The following is a 17,405-nucleotide window of genomic DNA, read 5'->3' as shown; positions in this document are numbered from 1 at the left end:
GTGTATAGGGAAGACCAGGTAACTTGATACCCTAAGGGTGAAACCTAACCATTTTTCCCCCATTACTACAAATGCTAGTGGATTATGGTGATTTTCTAGTTTGAAGGTTGAATTTTCTTTTGCCAACTTCGTTTCGAATTTCGATACTGACAAATACTATAAATGGTAGTGATTTTGTAACCGGTATGTTGGCAGCTGAGGCAAATATCGACAATATTTGCCGGTACTGGAGTTCCATGAAATTAAAATTGTACTAGATTTCTCAGCCGGTTACTGGAAGATAGTGAAATTCGAACTTATTAATAATTAATTAATATTAGTATTAATATTAATACATTATAGTTATGTTATGTGTTGCGTTGTGGTTATAATTCAAGAATAGTCAGATAAGTACGAATGAATATAATATACTTGGGCGTGATAATGCACGTGGGTAATGGATAGAAATATTATTTCAAATTTTAATGAATTTCTTTCGTGTTTAGATTTTTATTACTATGTCAAAAAAATGAAATAGTGTTGCAGTGACTCCTTCAAGGAAGAAAATGTGTGGCATTCAGAGTACGCTTCAGAAATCTGTAGTTCACGTGTATAATGAGTTGAAGAAAGAAGGTAATGAAGAAGGAATTATGCTAACGGAGACAGCAATTACAACCAGAATAGGACAATTATTAGGAGTAAGTATTCTTAAGCATACATTTCAAAGTGGTATTCAGTTTTAGGAGTTTGCACTAATAATTTCATGATTGTGGTCAAACAAAACAAATTTTTAGGTTAGGCCTAATGTTTAATCAAGTCAGTGATTTTCATATTGCCAAACTAAATACATTTAAGATACTGTAATACTGCAGTAGGTGATAGCTTAAATACATTTACAAATTAGACGAACAAGTAATCAAACAGCACGAAAGTAAATTTCCAGTTTTCTCTTTTGGTATTAAATTAACCGTTCAGATCACAATTTACATGCCACATCGGCCGAAGAAAATACAAGTCATATTGTAATTATTAACTTGATATTGCAGCAAATATTACATGAATGTTGGCCTGTTATGGTGCTTAAAAATAATTCAGTTTTATATAATAACTATATAACATACTCTATAAAGCATAGGAACGTTGACTCTGGCTGAATAATTTATTCATGACTGGTCTAAGTAATATTAAATATGGTGTTTCTTCAGAAAAGCTACCCCACCCAAAGTACTTGTTAAGATATAACACTCGAGAGGATGAGGACGCACTACTGGGAAACTAACCATTTCTCTTCGTCCTGGACCTCTCGCATGTTATATTGGTAATTAGCAACAAGTTTGAGGGAGGGACTACAACAATGCATTAGAATATACAGGTAAGTGTCAAAGGATTTTTGTGCTGAAAGTATTTGTGGCTGTGCACTAAAACCACGTGTTCATCACTATGTAAATATCACAGAAATCAATTAAACAAAATAAAATTATGCCTTCTTTGGTGTAGCTTTTCTGGAGAATTACCTAAATATTAGCCTACTTAAACCTATCGTAGACCCAACCTAACATGTTGATCATTTTCTATTCATATAGCTGTAAATGTTGGTATTATGCATGAATTTTATGATATAACAATTTTTAGAAGTATTATGTTATTGTTTGTTATTACAGCTTGGCTTAACTACAGCCACGAAAGTGATCAATTCACACAAGGGGACCCCACTCGTGACACTAGGAAAACATAGACTACGTAAACATCCAGTGACTGATGCTGATGATTTTACGGAAGATGCAATTGCGAGATTTATTTATGACAAGTTACATAAAGGTAGGGAAGTTACAGGAATTATTGTGTTGATTTATGCAATGTAATTCTGATATTAGTCATAGGCCTATGTATAAAAATATGGCATAATTTTCATTTACTGTTACAGGGGAAGTACTAACAGCAGCAAAAGTTCTGGAACATATGAATGATGATTATGAAACATATTTATTTAGAGTATCCTTATCATCGGTGAAAAAAATTTTGAAAGAGATGAAATTTCTATGGAGCAAAGGGGATCCTTATACACATGTATGAGAAAGTGATGTTATTCGTTTTTAAGAGAATATATAAGAAATGTGGAGCGTGAGAACCCTAAACCCGTAGTATTCTTGGATGAGACTTGGATTTTTATGAATGGTAAATTTCAATGTATTGTGAGACATTGAGTGATTGAATTTTTTACTAACAAATAGATTAACACTTATGTGGAATATGAAATTGCAATTAATATAGGCTACTAGTAATGAATTCAGGTGGGAACAACATGTTTTGCAATTAATAGTTTCATATTATAACTAGAGGTTAGTTATAAAATTCTTGAACGGTTTTCCTGTCTTTAAAATTTTTGTGTCTCTTAGAGTGTCAATGTGAATTGCTTTTCTCTCTCTGTTTTTTTAAGTATGATCACCCACTTATTCATGAAATAAACCAGGTGAAGTTTCCAGTGACATGAATGGTGTTATTCATAGACCAACAAATGAGGGTGGAAGATTAGATGCCGGAACGAAAGGTGGATTTATACTCGGTAAGTTATATTGATTTATATTTTACGTAAATTTGGCAAGAGTAATTTTTTAAATCAGGGTACAAAAATATAAAAATTGGTGAATAAATAAAAACGTGGGAAAGCCTTTCACCAAAGAGGATCTCATGTCATGTCATGTCATGTTATGTTATGTTATGTTTTATTTTCTTTATTTAAATGCTGTGAATTCATGTGACGTAATTATATGCCCAGGTATAATTTTTATTGCAGGTGCTGATTTAATTTTTTCATGCAATTGAAAGAAAAGTCAGGACTACCATAGTGCTATGAATAGCCCTGTAGTTGAGAAGTGGGTGCAAACACAGTTGTTGACCTGAGAACATTAGGGCAATGCGTTATTGTCATGGATAGTGCTGCATATCATAGCAGACTTGTGAAAAATCAGCCAACAACAAAATGGAGGAAAGAACAGCTACTGGTGATTGCAACTGAATATAATAGATTTGTTGTACTAAATGATAAGAGTTGTACTAAATGATAAGAGTTGATGGTGTGAAATCACCTTTTGATATTACATTGCAATATTAATTTCCATACTTTACAGTCATTATTATTATTATTATTATTATTATTATTATTATTATTATTATTATTATTATTATTATCTTTACTACTACTACTACTACTACTACTACTTATAGATGCTACTTTTTTCTTTCAGGTGAAATTGAATCTACATAAGAATCCTAAAACAACAGAGCCTTGCCAATTACTGTTCTGAAGCTGCCTTGTCTTATGTGTTGTGTCTATATACAATTAATTCTTTCAGTTTTTTTTCCCCTTTAATGTAATGAAGTTGTTGGTTGATTGATACCAAGTGTTCAGCAGTTGATGTCATTTGTTATCTTGCACTCCAATATTTAACCAGATGATTGAAAGCTGTGTAAAGTTAAACAGTCAAGACAATGATCCATATCTTCATTGAGATTTCAGAAATGGCATGGGGAGATTCTGAAATATCAGTTCTTTGTAAATATTTGAGACAATCATGGCCTGTGATAATATGAGTACTGCCACTGTAGATTTTCATAGAAGTTCAGTTATTAAATTAGGTGTATTATTTTTACTATGTATTGTACTATATTTTTGTTTCGCTTAATTGATGAATTATATATGCTGTAAATTGAATAGTAGACTGTAGGTCTATAGCTTAACTGATGAATTGTATGTGCTGTAAATTAAATAGTAGGCTGTATACCACAAGTGATGAATTGTTTATCCTTGTAATGTGAAGTAATTTGCATGATATTTATTATCAGTTTCTGTATATTTCAACTGATTGAATTGTTTATACTTTTAAATTGAATTAACTTGCTTGCTATGTATTATATTTTATAGCTTAACTGATGAATAATTGTTTAGGTTTGTCAATTTAATAATCTGAGTGCCATGTACTTCATATTTTTAGTGGAGCCACCAATGTAGCTTAGTCAGTAGACTCGTTGGCCTGCAAATTCAGAGCTGCACTCGAGGGTAGTTTGGATCCCCCATTTGGTCTGATTAGTTGGTTTCTTCTGAGGATTTTCCTCCATCGTGGAGCAGACGCCGGATGGCCTATTGCAATTTTTTCATTTGCTTTAGAATCATTCCGATTTTTGTTACCACATTGTCATGTTCTGATCTTGTTATTCTTTTAACAGTGTGGTAAGATGCAGGTATAGATAACCTTACAGTAATTTTGCTACCTTTCAGCTACCTCATTACCTCCCACTCCATAAAGTTCATGGATCCACGGAAGTACCAGTCGTCGATGTAATTCGACCATTTTGCTTAAAATATTAAAACACTGTAAAATATTGAGATTTCATGCTGTTACGTCCATTACTGCAGCAAGAACATCTGATTTTGAATCTGATAGTATGACAGCCTTCTCAGATTTATGAAGTCGATACTGGAGATTTTGTAAGCTTAAAAGTGTATCTAAATTTTCACTATCAAAATTAGTCAGTGTTTGAAGTTAGTTAGTTAGTTAGTTAGTTAGTTAGTTAGTTAGTTAGTTAGTTAGTGGCGTTTAAAAAGGGCGCGTCAGCTACTATGGCTATTTGCGCCCTTATCTAAAATCTTTCACTAAACACAAACACAATACAATAACCAGAATGTTTAAAAAGCTAAAAAGCGTTGTCACGGTTAAAATGGGGCAAACAAGTGTTTGAATATAATTCCCTGTAAAAGGGAATATACTGGTATTGTACTACAACACCACTACATCTATGGCTTGGTAAACAGGATCCATCTATAAAAAATACTGTATGTAGTCACTCACTGACCAGATCATTTATCGTTTCTAATGATTTTTAAAATGTCTGGAGAAGTATCACATTTCTTAACATCATCTGTTAAAGTTAACTTATATACTATTCATTTTGAAATAACTTGGGATTGTGTTTTATTAGTAAAGTTTCCCTTAATTGAGCAAGTTTGAGTTCTCCAAGTAGAGTCAAAAAGTCTGTTGGGATTTTGGCTCAGTTTATTAATATTTGTGGACTGTGATTTTTTGTTCTAGACAACCATATTATCTGCAAATGATGAGATTATCATAAGATCTATTTCTTTAGTTAGACCATCGACATTAATATTGGAAAATGTATTCCTGAAAACAACAATGTGGGAAGCCCAGATGAATCTGTCTCTATTTACATATTTGTGACAATGAATCAAATAATCAAGTCACTGACCCAGTGTAACACTTTATCATGGACACCCTAAGTTTGCAATTTCTTAAGTGATTTATATCTACAGAGCCATATGATCCTTGAAAATAAATTAAAATTGTTAAGTTGTTTTGTTTTCTGTTTAAAATATCTTTAATATCTTGACTAAAATTTAAAATCTGTCCATTTGTTGAATGCAATTCTCTAAAGTCAACCCAATAAAATGAAAGTTAGTTACTAGATTCCAGGAACCAATTCAATCTATGAAATCATCTCTTCCATAATTTTGGCTATCATACTAGTAAGTGGTATCTGTCGATAACTCGAAAAGATATTAGTTGAATAATTGCTTTTCAAAATTGATGTTATGATAGATTTTCTCCAGACAGATATTGTATTTTAGATGAGATTACAAGATAAAAGTAGTGAGTTTGCTTGTTTGCCAACATGTTTAAGAAAATCAGCATGAGTATTGTCTGGACTTGGAGATGTTTTGGGTCTTATGTTATTAAATTAATAGTAATATTCAGTTCTTGATTAAATATTGTTATATAAAGTAGATAGTAGATTTAATATTTCTTTCAGTTTTTCCTTAATAGTCTGACGTACACAGATAAAACTAACAACCACACCACCAACTAATCTAATAGAAATTAAAATATAATTAAATGTAGTAAAAGTAATTAAAATTATAAATACACGTAATAAACCATAACCCCCTAATTTCAACAATATACTATTTTATTCCCTTTCACAGCTTGTAGATAATTATTAATTATAGTTATTACTTATTAGCATAATATTTATTGAACTTATTGGCTATTTCACTTCGTTTGAAAGATGTTATTGTGTACAAAAAGCATTTTTTGATGATCGTTTCATGCTGTATGTTGTGTATAAATCTATGATTTCTGGCCATCTGTTCTGTGTAATCCATCTTTTGTATAGAATTAATAAAATATTCTTTTGGTAGTAATTATTTTATTAATTGAGTATTTAATTTTCACCAGCTCACATTTCTTGAATCATTTGCTTTTTCTTATTTAAATTTAGGACACAAGAGCCAAAAAGAGACTTCACAGTTATGTATCATACATTTTTTCAATGACAGACGTGGAGTTGCAGAAATAATAAGTGTAAGTGTAGCATTATTAAGCAATTTACAAACAAATGAAATCTTTAAAAAGGTATCTAGAAGTGAAATTACTTATGGCTTTTAAGGACCAAAATTATTTTTGTAAGTTGATTTATTATTATTTCAGTTTTAGCATAGTTGTATTATCCATTTCCTTACTAATTTCAAAAGATAATCAGAAGTTCATTCGAATTCCAACCAAAAGTCAATTGGTTATTAATTTATCTACCTTTAGGAAGTACAGTATATGTACGCTGGAATCTTTGAAGTGAAGTGACAATAATTTAATTGGTCTTGGAACAGATTTGATTCTTGAATATTATATACTATACTTTGTTGTATATTTACGTCTAGTAACCTATTAATGCTAATACTAATAATAATGTAAAGGAATAAAAGAATAGAACATAGCAATACATTTCTCATTATTATTGAAACTATTTAGAATAACCTTCCAACATTAAGGTAAAGTACGGTGAGTAAAGAAGTCATTCAGTACATAGGATCGTGATTTTACTACATGTGGTGATATCTGGTAACAGTTGGCAACACTGACAAGGCGGAAATATTTGCTGTTTGGGAACTGAACTTACGTGATCCTCACTATAGTTTGGATTTGTGCGAGGCGGGCCTCACACCTCGCACGTCGCATGCGTCGGTTCAGAAAATCCAAGGATTACGGACGTAAGAATTGCGTATAATCTTATTTGATTACAAAAATTTCAAAATATTATTTCCATTGAGATGAGTGTTAATTCTACATTCAACTATATATAGTGTAACTTACACTACGAAAATAATTCTCGAAGACGAAATTATATTTTGTATGATTCTCCAAAATGATACGTAGCTTCGCTTTCATATGCACATTGTATCTGTATGTGCTAGTGTGTATTCTTGCAAAACGCACAAAATAATGAAGTTTATTCATTCTTTTTAGTAAAGATATTATTACTGTATTAATTATAATCCCTCTGATCCGAAAAGAATGACTTTGTGCCATCATAGCACAGAAATAGCAGTCCCTGTCATTACTTATATATATGTAGACATCAAAAGTTAAGGCACTAAAAATGGTATTTTAGTCGCCTAAAAAGGTTCTAAAAATAACAAACATAAGGCAATAAAAGGCATTGAAGTTGTATTAAATCACCCATAATTCATAAAGTAAACATCCATAAGACCATAAGTAACTTAAAGTAAACTGGAAAGTAGTTTCTGTGTTCTATAGATTTGTTTCACTTGTACTTATTCATCCACAACTTCACGTCCATAATTTGAGTTAGAATAAACAACAAGCAACTTTTCAAGATTAACGCACAAACTTCTGTCACGTTTATTGGACAAAATCAGTTGACGATGATTAATGTAACAATAATGAGACGTCAGCAGAGCCGCGAAGTCCTACCAGCAAGCACCGTCTTTGTCCACCACAATTATAGTTGGACTCACCGGGATTCGAAACCGGATTATCAACGTGGAAATTCAACGCTTCTTGTGTTCGACTAATAACTGATGTTTGTTGTTGTTTAGTCAACTGTACGAAGACAGATTTGAACGTCACAAGTGACACCAATAAGGCATCACTCATGAGGCAGCTAAGCCAGGAATTAATGGTGTAGATCAGTGCTGGAGTCAGGTAGCAGTGCTGGGTAAGGACAAGGTCAAAGCAACAACACTGCATTGCAACAAGGTGTCCCATATCTATGGTTACTATAAGTTGCTTACTTTCGAACTCAAGAAATAAACGCAATATTGTTGAGTGAGTAGTCATATAAAGAAAAAGGCAAAAAAGATAAATATAAAAGCAAGAAATTGGCAAAAAAGTACATATTACAGTAAAAAAAAAGGCCGTAAACGGCAAGAAAGGCAAAAAAGGGCAAGATCAAATTTCATCAGAATGATTCATTTCTCATGATTCGTGTACATTTACTAAAAGCCTTTAAATATGAACATTAAAAAAAATAGGCATTTTCCTAAACATCGATTCTACTATATGTGATGTTTCTAACACCGTGCAGTAAAATTCAAGAATCTCCACTTTCGCACTAGTTCGTGAAATCCGTCACTTGCTCTTTTCCGCATTTCCGTGCACACAACTCACCCCCATTCCCTCGCCCAGACAAACCAAAAGGAAAAGTAGTGAGGAAAGAAGGGAGCGGTTTAAATTCCGTACAGTTGTTGTCCTCCCCAAGATTCCCCACCTCAGCATTCCCCCGAATATCTCGCTCTCCGCACTCTAGAGTTTCCGTCAGTCTCTTCCTCTCCCCATGGCATTCATTGTGGTAGTATTTTATACTCCATTTATATTAACTCACCCGGTATATTTTCGAGTTCCTTTCTAAATACACACTGTGCTGCAGCACGTGTTTATGGAGAAAGAGACAAAATCTACACGAGAACACCTTACAAACATAAGGTTATTGATCTGCACGACAAATGCGACGCTGGAAGCAGGCACGAAAATTAAGAATCGGGTTTCAAATTTAATTAATAAAACTAGAATACATAAAGAGTTCAGTCAGAGAACTCAAAAGTGAAATAGACTTACTTTAGCTGTACATTTGAAACTGGGTCATCTAGTTACAAATATTGGCTTAAGTTACATTCTACATAACATAGATTCACTGCTGAAGTTCAATGCAGTTCAGACTCTTGTAAATTTTCAGGGTGCTATTCATAGACATTTCGCTAGCCCGCGTTACGAGCGTGCTAAACTAACTTCGGCTATCGACTGGTTACTTGCACAGGATTCATATCATATCATATCGCTAACACTGGTTTATGATTACGAAAAACGTTAGTTCGCTGATCATCCACCGGAAGCCCGCGCTAAGAATGTCTAGTAGTAGTAGTAGTAGTAGTAGTAGTAGTAGTAGTAGTAGTAGTAGTAGTAGTAGTAGTAGTAGTAGTAGTAGTAGTAGTAGTAGTAGTAGTAGTATTTATTTATTTAACCTGGTAGAGATAAGGCCGTCAGGCCTTCTCTGCCCCTCTATCAGGGGATTACAACTATAATATGAAGAATAAAATTACAATTAATATTAAATTTACAATTACAATTACAATAAAAGTTAAAGTACGACAAGATTACCTGATTAATGAAAGCTAGACATTTTATCGTAGAAGTTAAGAACAAAGAATATTTTTGTATTTACTGAATTACAAATTAAACCTAGAATAATAAAATTCTATAGTGATAAAATTACCGGATATTGAAATATTTTGTGATATATTAAGAGAACTATTTACAAGAAACCATGTATGAATGAGTCTCAATTACTGACCAAGTGCCTAGTAAATTTGCGTTTGAATTGAGTTTTATTTCGACAGTCCCTGATGCTAGCAGGTAACGAATTCCAGAGTCTTAGCAGGGCTATTGTGAAAGAGGATGAGTATGAAAAGGTGCGATGGGATGGTATTGTTAGTATTATTTCATGGCGAGAGCGTGTGTTTAGATTGTGGTGGGAAGAAAGGTAAGTGAAGCGAGAAGACAGGTACGTAGGAAACATGACGGCCCTTACAAGGGAACCTTCTAGCATGGTGAATTGAAAAGGCGGTAATGTCGTACATTTTTGGAAAGAGGAGGCAAAGTAAGTCAGCAGGTGAAATTTTTCCGCCTGAGCTCCATAGGGACAAAAGTTATGGGACTTTAAATTTAACATTACAGTCTGTGGGAAGTGACTCAATGTGCACACTTAAAGGTTGAAATGAAGTTGTTTTTTAAGTCACTGCATTGCAAACGAGATATTGTAGCTATTGTGCGTTTTAAATAATACTGCATATTATCGCTAGGAGGCGATCACCTGCTTTTATTACGGAAAGGTAAGTCTTTCTCGAGCTAATTCTAATGTTACAGCTACTCTTACGTTTCATTTGTGCCATATATAAAATGGATCCGAAAGTTGTGGTTCAGATGCTGGTGCGCAAGTTTGGCACGAGTGACGCTAAAACGTCAGTCGTATTCATCCTGATGTTTCATCAGTTGAAGAATGAGTTAAAGGACAAACAGGAGGCCGCTCATATTGATGAAACACAAGATTTGGACGTGGAAGATGGGCAGCAAGATTATGGTGACATAGAAGACGAACTAATGACGAAACGCCAAAAAAGACGGCCAGAAAGCGGAGGACGCTGAAGAGACGGAGTTTCGCGTCGTCGCACATCAGTACGTCTTCTTACGTCCCTCTCCTAAAAGAATTAGAACGTAGTCGACGACGATTACAAGCAGAAATCGATTATACGAACGATACAGTCAGCGGAAAGAGACGATCCTTCACTTCTGTAAAAAAATCGATTCCTTCTTATTACACGGAAGATGCTTTACGATTATGATGCAAAAATGAAGAAGAAGAAGAAGAAGAAGAAAAAACTTGGAATGGCTGACATTAATGCTATGGTTCTGCAACATTTCAAAGAAATGTCAAGTACGAACGCTGTCATTCATGACAGATCTATCAGGCTTTGGGGCATACAGGTGAAGGCTCAAATTGATCCTGATAACCATCTTAACTTCAGAGCTTCTGACTCTTGGGTATGGAGATTCAAGGAGTGGAATCGTACCGTTTCTCGTTCTGTGACGCATAAAATGAGTAGAAACTTCGCATCAAAGAGACAGAGGTGAAGCAGAAATCAGACAGCTTCGTGTCGAAGATCAAGCAGTTTTCCATCGATCGTGGCTTCACTCCTCGCTAGATCCTCAACACTGATCAAAGTCGATTTGAAAAAAGATTTTCACTCCGAACGAAACCTGTTTTTCAAAGGAGGGAAGAAATTTTATGCCACGGTAGGATCAGAGGCTGCCACGATGCATTCCTACATGATTATGCCACTCATTTCCATGGACGGACAAATCTCCTCCCCAATGTATCTTCTGTCAGCCGATTCACAGAAAATGTTCCCTAAAAATAAACCTGCTGACCCATATAACATCAAATCATATGCTTCTGATTCAGCGAGTATGCGGAAGGCAGTTGTGATGGATATGCTTTCGCAAGTATTTTCGCCCAGAATTTCTTCATTGTATGAAGATGGATATCCATAATGTTTGCAATTAAGATGCACAACAGCTGAATATCTCGTTTGCAATGCAACTTCATTTTAACCTTTAAGTATGCACATTGAGTCACTTCCCACAGACTGTAATGTTAAATTTAAAGTCCCATAACTTTTGTCCCTATGGAGCTCAGGCGAAAAAATGTCACCTGCTGACTTACTTTTGCTTCCTCTTTCCAAAAATGTACGGCATTACCGCCTTTTCAATTCACCATGTTAGAAGGTTCCCTTGTTAGAGTTTATCGTAAAAATAGCATTAAATCAGATTTCAAATTAATCTTTCATGTCTTTACGGTTCTTCCATTATTTTACCACAGAAATGCAGTTGAAACTCATTAATTGGTACTAACTGGGGGAAAAATCCAGTCTGAATTAGTGAAAATATGAATTAAAGAGAATTTACTAAACCAGGATTATTTCGACAATTACAAACAAAAATAGTGATAGTGTTTACTTACAAGCTTAGTGTTTAATCAATCTATTTTACAAACATACAGAATACATAATAATTTTAAAAAAGAATGTGTATTAATTTCTTCAGTCCAAGTCAATTACAGCACAAGAAGTACATATTTTAACTAGCTTTACAAACATATTAAATAGAAAATATACTTGATTAAAAAAGAACGATTTTGAATTTCTTCAATTATTACAAGTCAATTATCACACAGGAAGTAGCCTACATATTGCAACTAGCGTTATAAAAAAAATTATGAAACACAAAATATTAGACCTAAATAAAAAAGAATGAGCTTGAATTTCTTTAGTCCAAGTCAATTATTGCACAAGAAGCATATATTGTAACTAGCTAGGCCTAATTAAAAAAGAATAAGCTTGAATTTCTTTAGTCCAAATCAATTAATGCACAGGAAGTACATTTTAACTAGCTGGGCTTAATTAAAAGACAATGAGTTTGAATTTCTTTAGTCCAAGTCAATTACTGCAATACAATTACTGTAACTAGTTTCATAAAATATTTGTATGGAAATAGGCTGTATAACTGTATATAGGATAGGGGGCCGATAGGGTCTTGACTTGCTTCAGACTAAGTAAACACTACCCTACTCCACTAGCTAAAACTCTACCTACTGGGAAGAACGCTCCCCACCGTCTAGCTAAACATCAGTGAATAGACAGTACAGCCAGAGCCTTCTTTAGTTACAAGCCGGGGCATGGGTAGGTTTGACAACGCAGAGTGGAGGCGGGAGATTTTAGAGTGATATTGTGTTTGCTCATTGCTTTCGTTATATGTAACGCGTATTTTTTCAATATTACTTCATGCACAAAGGTAAGATCAAGATTCAGAGTAGTGATGTAAATTATTACGGGTTCGAAAATAGTGTTTTATTGCAATCAATCAGCTATACTTCAGAATACAGCGTAAGTAGGCTACTTACATACAAAGGCTGCCACTTAAAATAATTACAAAAAAACATGTTTTTATTGATAGTACGAAGGTAAATAAATAAAAAAATAAAAAAGATATTCCTTGTACCGAAAATAATAAAATCAATAATGCAATAAAGACGTAAGTTCCTACGCAGTATTCTTAAGTTCCATTCAGTTAACAAATTTGTGGCTAGCAAATTGACAATGTTTTGCGACTTAATGGTGTTTCATCTGTGAAAGGTTTAGGATATATTTTAATATTATCTTCTGCGATTATCTATCGTGTTTTTCTACAAATATTTCAGATGCCTGGAAAGTGCTGTGTGCCTATGTGTCGTAGCACAAAAAATAAAAACATACTTGTTTTTTTATTGATGGTACAAGGGAAAATAAATAAATACTTAAAGAAATGTTACTTGTACCAAAAATAAATAAAATAATGACGTACTTTTCGCAATACCCTATTCCAATCAATTAACCATTATGTGGCTAGTAAACTGACAATGTTTTGCCGCTTAATGTTGTTTCACCTCTGCCATGAAAGGTGTAGGATATCATATGCATTTTAATTTCATATGATTATGTCGTGCTTTTCTATAAATATTTCAGATGCCCAGGAGGCCAGTTTTAGTTTGAACCTGGCCAGTCACCATAACAATACTGTTATCCTAAATTATTTGTTATAAACTTTTTAAAATATAATTTTAAATAAATATAACTACAGAAAACAAGCCAAGAATGTGAATTATGCAAATAGGCCTAAAATAAAATGTAAACAGAAGAAACTATTGACATTCCTATTATAATAAAAGTATGAGGATGTAAATACAGTTAAGCCAAGTAAAACAATCTATGAAAATATGAAAACACATCCCTTCAACATAATACGTAACAAAACGCAACATTATCTATTAAGTACATGCATGTATCAATTAGCGTAAACTCAGTGGACTTTAAATCTTGTAAATACCGAATGTAGAGTATCCAACGCCCACTGAACGAATATTTCACTTTTAGCACTGCCAATGTTGCGCTATAATCGTATATGCAAGGTAGGCTATAACAAAAACCTAAACTAACCAAACCTAACCTGTCAAAGAAGCAACAAGTTATACTAAATATGTGTAAAATTGGCCTATGTCTCTATAGTGGGCGGGACGTAAGTAACATTGACCAAGCCAACAAAGTGATTATATGCATGTACAAATTATAGATAATTCTGACGTATAGCAGGCATTCCGAATCTTCAACAAAACTGCAACATTTATGGGATCACAAAACAGCTGTTTACAATGACTTTGAAAACCAACGGCGTAACTTTATTGATATAGCAGGCGAGACTCAACAATTTGACTAGAATTCTGATACACACAAATCACAAATAAGAATATAAAAATGTGGTTATACAATATTTAATAGAATAGTCAATTACTTTGTCATCCATAACCGTAAAAATTCCCAAAGACTGCAACATTTTATTTTCATTTATTGTCTTGTTTTTTATCACCAACACGCATTTAGTTTATAATACATCAACAATTAACGTTTGGTACGACCGCAAACATAATTCCATCGACACACACTTATATTGTAACATTAATTTACATTGGAAATCGGCATTAGCACAAACACGTGTACTGTACGGTCAGCCTCCGGATGACAGACAATTACAGTGTTGCCGACGTATGGCCCCGGCTTGTAACTAAAGAAGGCTCTGGTACAGCCGATAGGAACTGAATATACGTCGTCACTACTGTAGGCTGGGGGACACGCGACAACTAGTTAATGTTTGTAAACAAAACGCACGGACCAAGGATGCCTGTCTTGATACAGCTACTTTATCCGAACCTTAGTGATAATGCTAGCAAGATGAGTCCAGGGTCCAGCGCCGAAAGTTATCCACCATTTCCTCTTAATGGGTTGAGGGAAAACTCCGGAAAAAACTCAACCAGATAACTTGTCCCAACCAGGATTTGAACCCGGACCCGCTAGTTCATAGTCAGGCGTGCTAACAGTTACTCTACAGTAGTGGACCTCTGATTTCTTCAGCTCTACAATACTGCAATAGTATATTTCATTTCAGCTAGTAGATGAAGATGCAAACCTGCATTATCATTACTCATAAAAAGAAGCACAGATTATTTATTAGGGTAATAAATATGGGCACTTTATTCCTATTGTCATGTCATGACACGATGTTAGTCTACGCATTCCGTGGCATCTGTTGATAATGTTCAGTCACGGGCACTAAACAGCTGATTGACTCGATTCTTCACTGAACAGTCTTTTACATATTGATGCCAAACTTATAGGAAACTTTTAAGTACTTCGAGATTGTGCAGCTCTTTGTAGTCACTCGAAACAACCGGCGTAGTTCAGACAGTGGCGCATTTTGTCTACTGATCCAGAGCTGCGCTCGAGCGTGGGTTCGAGTTCCGTTTCGGTTAACTACTCGGTTCGTTTTCTTTTTAGAGATTTTCCCCAACGAGAGAGTGAATGTCACGTAATCGCATGGCGAATCCTCGGCCTCATCTCGATAAATATCATTTCGTTATCACCAATTCCATTGATGCTAAATAACCTTATAGTTCACACAGTATCATTAAATAGAGGACTGAAATACTTCTCGATAGAACTCTCGTGCACGTATATAGCAGCCATCTATGTGTGAACAAGACAACTTCCTAATGTTAGGTCATTACAGAGTTGAAGAAATTCTCTGGTGGGGGGAGACAAAATGGTACTCTGCCTCTTTAAGCATTTTTGGTGAAGAGAAGCGAGGAGACAAAGGCAGCTTTTCGCCAAAATTGAAGAAAAAGAGGATTTCTTAATATTAATTGCTGAAAGTGATATCATTTTATTTTAAATCTACCACCTACAGAAACAAGCTTCCAATTATAGATGGCTTATATTCATAAATATACAAAATACATAATAAGAAAAAACAAAACAAACACAAACGAAAGAAAGAAAGAAAGAAAGATACATAATAGACGCCACAATATAATATTGCAGTTAATATAGTGCCAAATGTCAATATAATAATGCAAAATTATTTCAAACTAGAGTAAAAACATTATAAAACACTTATTCATAATTTAAATATCTAAGGAAATCTAATTATTTCTAATATTGTATGAAATTTTTTAACTGTTAAACTGAAATCTAATTGAAAATCACAGTTTATAGACAGAGAGATGTAAGTATTACACTTAACAAGCAATGGAGAGTTCTTGAAGAAAACAGTTCTAGGAATTGGAATAACAAAAGATTGCCTATGACGTAATTCTGTTCTTTTTACATTGAACTGAAGGAATTTAAGAAAATCACAGTTATTCAATATACCGTTAACAGTCTTATAGAGTAAAATCTGGCTATTTATTAATCGTCTAGATTTTAAAGTTTTGTAATTAAAGTAAAAAAATAACTGATTACATGAAATTTGCTTTTCATAAGACGATACGTGATGTTTTTTTTAATATAAATAACGTAAAAATCTTTTCTGTATCCTTCTATTTGCATCTGATGGGACTGAAACTGCGGTAACCATATTATAGACGCATACTCTAGCTTACACCTAACTAGAGTTTTATATAGAGTATCAATAGTATTTATATTTTTTAATTATTTTGTATTTCTGATTATAAATCCTAATTTTCTATGCATCAATTACCACGTGATTTAAGTGCATTTTAAAACATAAGTTGTGTATAAAATAAATACCCAAATCCTTAATTGATTCTACTCTAAGTAATTTTACACCATTAATTTCATACGAATCTTGAGCAATTGTCTTATTTTTAGAATACGTCATAAAGCAACATTTATTAGGATTTAACAGAAGAAAACTGTCAATATTCCATCTACACAGTCTGTCCAAATCATGCTGTAGATGAAAAACGTCTTGTTGTTTGTCAATGACTTTATACAATGCAAAACTAACATATTTAGTAATATTCTTTATTAAACACGATTGTGTATGTCTTTCAGCCATTTTTTATTTGTTCTGGAGGCCTGGCTGGGGACCTTGCAGAGTGAGGATGATTGTCGAGTATTGGTGGAATGATGATTAATGAATATATTTAGTAGTGGTGACAGCAGTGGAAGAAGTTGTGTGATTATAGTAGTGACGATAATAATAGTACCAGTAGCGAAAGTATTATCATGTAACAACAGCACTGCAACAATAGAAGTTGCACTGATTAGTTGATAGGAGTTGTAAAATTCAGTCCTAACTCAACTTATGACAGTATTAATAACGATAGTGTTGGCAAAAGCAGTGGTAGCGAGTTAGTGGCTATCCTAGTTAATGATTTAACTGCGTTTATTGATAACCAAAATTAACGCTGGTAACGGCGACACTGATAAACTTAAGTATAACGATAGACGAACCAGCTATTATAATTAGAAAGAAATTAGATTCAGAAGTCTGACATCACAAACATGCAAAACTTTCAGAGAATCGAATGTCTACTACCACAGTGGCATATTGTCGATATAAGATAGTCGTGTTATAATTCTGAAACTTTACCGAATTCATAGAACTGTTAACTTAAAATTTCTGCTTCAAGCGACCTTTGTGCTATGTTGAATTCATTTCCGAGCTTTGAAACCC

The 17,405-nt window shown here is 33.7% G+C and overlaps 1 protein-coding gene and 1 long non-coding RNA gene across 2 annotated transcripts in view; one reads left to right on the top strand and one right to left on the bottom strand.

Annotated features, from left to right (window-relative positions):
* Positions 1–17,405, bottom strand: part of LOC138700430 (LHFPL tetraspan subfamily member 6 protein-like) — an 843,471-nt gene that overhangs the window by 455,378 nt on the left and 370,688 nt on the right. The window lies entirely within an intron of this gene.
* LOC138700037 (uncharacterized) lies at positions 194–6,202 on the top strand. The gene is made up of 6 exons (XR_011332149.1): positions 194–677; positions 1,641–1,797; positions 1,904–2,154; positions 2,417–2,542; positions 2,774–2,981; positions 3,225–6,202. It is a non-coding gene; the product is annotated as an uncharacterized lncRNA (long non-coding RNA).

The sequence above is a fragment of the Periplaneta americana genome, chromosome 5, assembly GCF_040183065.1.
Source record: "Periplaneta americana isolate PAMFEO1 chromosome 5, P.americana_PAMFEO1_priV1, whole genome shotgun sequence".
NCBI lineage: Eukaryota > Metazoa > Arthropoda > Insecta > Blattodea > Blattidae > Periplaneta > Periplaneta americana.
This window is presented reverse-complemented; position numbering and strand designations above follow the sequence as displayed.